Raw genomic sequence first — 3,133 nt, 5'->3', positions numbered from 1 at the left:
GGTTGGTCATTGCCTTCCTCTTCAGAGCCTTCCTTGGTGGTCTCCCTTCCAAGTATTAACCCTACTTAGCTTCTCTCAGCAAGGGGCTTTCAAGGCAAGGGAGAAGCAGTGGTGGTAGGCCATTGCCTTCTTCTGCAGAGCCGTCCCTGGTGGTCTCCCATCCAAGAACTGACCCTGCTCAGCTCCCCCCAGCAAGGGCCTTTCAAGCCAAGTGAGGAGCAGAGGTGGCTGACATTTGCCTTCCTCTTCAGAGCCTTCCTTGGTGGTCTCCCTTCCAAGTACTGACCCTGCTTAGCTTCCCCCAGCAAGGGCCTTTCAAGGCAAGGGAGAAGCAGAGGTGGTCCTCTGCAAAGTCTTCCTTGACGGTCCCCTATTCAAGTATTAACCCTGCTTAGCTTCTGAGATCTGATGAGATCAGGCTGTAAAATGCTGCCTTTGCTCTTTTATAAGAGGTTTAGAAGAAGATACATTTGTTTAGGATCACACTGTTTGCCAAAGAACAGCTCCTTTCTGCCAAGACAAGGCTCCTTCTTGTGCCAATCAGAAGGGGAGAAACAATGTATTCTGAGTGCTTTCCCTATCTACTAGTTGTATTCTGCTTATTCTGGAGATGTAGTGATTTATTTGTTAAGGTTAATCGGGGTGTTAACTGACTAATTGCCGAGCATGGACCCTGTGAATGAATTAGCAACTCTCTGGTTGTCATAGGCCTAAATATATTTTGCAGTGTTTTCTTTACCTGAATCAATTTGGAGAAAGTCTGCTCAGATGGAAGACTTCCAACTTGAGGCAAAAGAAGAGATAGGGTATAAATATTGTAATAAATAAGTAAACTTTGCTCATTGGAGTGGTAGGATAAAGGTAGGGTCCTCCCCAATATTTTAAAAATGTGTACATGTGAAGTGCCTTCAAGGCGCAGCCAGCTTATGACAACCCCAGAAAGGGCTTTCGAAGCAAATTAGAAGCAGAGGTGGTTGGCCATTGCCTTCCTCTGCAGAGCCTTTCTTGGTGGTCTCCCATCCAAGCACCTGGTTAGCTTCTGAGATCTGATGAGATCAGGCTATACCATGCTGCCTTCCCTTTGTTAAAAACAATAAAAAGTAGCAAAGGTTGTTAGCTACAAATAGCTAAGACTTATAGTAGTTTATATGGGAGACAAAGAGGAATCATGGAGGGATAAACAGATAATTTCCCCCAAGTCATATTTTGCTCTCCATTATACTAGGAACTGCTAGGGATATGAGCAGACCAATTCCTCCCTCCAGACTTTTTCTTTAAAAGAAACCTGAATAGGATTGCCAGGTTCTACCTGGCTGCCAGCAGGGAGATCCCTGGTCTCTCTGGAATCTTCTGCCGTGCATGCTTTGTATGTGTGGTGCAATGACATCACCTGGAAATGAAGTCATCACATCACTGACATCGGGGGTTGATGCTCTAGTTTTTGAGCAAAGTTGTATGGTTTCTTGCTGATTTCACCATAGGGTTTTGCTCAACAACTCGGGCATCGTCACACATCAGCAATGTGATTATATCACTTCCAGCCTTTTGTGCCAACTGGGGGCAGGATTTGCTCCCGACTTTGGAGAAAGTGGGTTTCCCCTGCTCCCAGCAGGGGTCTGGCAACCCTAAAACTGCCATACCTGGTCCTGGAAGGCAGTGAGCAGGGTCAGTTCTTGGGATTTTCTGCATTCTCATCTTCCTTGCTTGTGTGTTCTCTTTCCCCATGTGTTTGGCTCCCTCTAGCGACTGCGTCGATATTACATCATGTTGCATCCAGCATAAAAGTGGACTGCTGGGGGAACTGGGATGTACTTTTAAAATCTGCAATGCAATATTTTTTTTTCCTGCATGCCTTCCGTGTGCACAGAGAAATGTGGCATGACTTTGTGGTTGGCTCCATTGCTCTGCCTAGCATGATGGGTGTCTGACCATCAATGATGCTGTTAGAAGGAGTGGTCGTTGAGGATATGCTGTGTCCGTGTCTGCTGGCACGATGCATTTATGGCACTAATAAACCAAAGCAATCTTCTGTCTCTGCATAAGCAGGGTTCCTCTGTTCATTTGTGACTGCGACATGGGCTCACGTATTAACAGCAGTCTCATGCTGATAATAAGAAATAATTCCGAGGACAGCGAAACAAGAGCGGGCAGGAGGCAACATGTCTGCTCTGATTTGTTTTCATATAATATTCGTTTGGTAATGTGCCCTCAGATAGACTTTTTGCTTTGCTGGTTGGACATCCGTTATTACTTTGACAACTTTAATAGCAGCTCTATGTACTTTGCTAATTAGATTGCATGGTTGTTTTGTATCTTCTGCTGGCTTCTCTGCCTCCCCCCCTTCCTGAAATAAGGTTATGAGTTTCACAAGATAATAGTTGTCAGTTGGAGAAGCAGTTTATTGTTTGCTTCATTTATCCTCCATCTTTTTTTCCCCCCGATGGGGACCCAAACTGTACTCCTTTCCCCTGTTTTATCCTCACAAACAGTCCTGCAAGATAGGTGAGGCTGAAGCTGTGTGACTAGTCCAAGGTTACCCAAACAAGCTTCCATGGCAGAGTGGGGATTCGAACCTGACACTCCCAGATCCTAGTTGACACTACTGTATATAGTTTGCAATTGACTGAAGCCCATTGTATAATTTTCATCATGAATGTGTCATATCAACACTTAATGCTTTTCTTCGGGTCGGTTTCATAGACTTCTGGTTGGTTCTGCATTTAGAATTCTATTTCATTACTTATTGAATGTCCCATCTTGTATTGACTCACTCTGTGTAATTCATCTTGAGAGGAAGGAAGGAAGGAAGGAACAACAACAACAACAACAAATTTTATTTGTATCCCGCCCTCCCCGCCGGAGCAGGCTCAGGGCAGCTAACAACATAGTTCAGGGTTGAATTATACAAATGGATAAAATTACATTGAACATTATAAGCATTTAATTAAAATCTGGTTAAGTTTTAAAATTAAATTAATTAATTTTTAAAAAAAGTGCTAATGCTATGTTTACTTTTTCTGATGGCGGTTTCCTTCGCTATTTCCATTTTCATCAGCGAAAGCCAGTCTGAAGAGGAAGGTCTTGCAGGCCCTGCGGAACTGTTCTAGGTCCCGCAGGGCCCGCATTTCCTCTG

The sequence above is a fragment of the Heteronotia binoei genome, chromosome 19 (genome assembly GCF_032191835.1).
Source record: "Heteronotia binoei isolate CCM8104 ecotype False Entrance Well chromosome 19, APGP_CSIRO_Hbin_v1, whole genome shotgun sequence".
Classification (NCBI taxonomy): domain Eukaryota; kingdom Metazoa; phylum Chordata; class Lepidosauria; order Squamata; family Gekkonidae; genus Heteronotia; species Heteronotia binoei.
Note: the sequence above shows the minus strand (reverse complement) of the source record.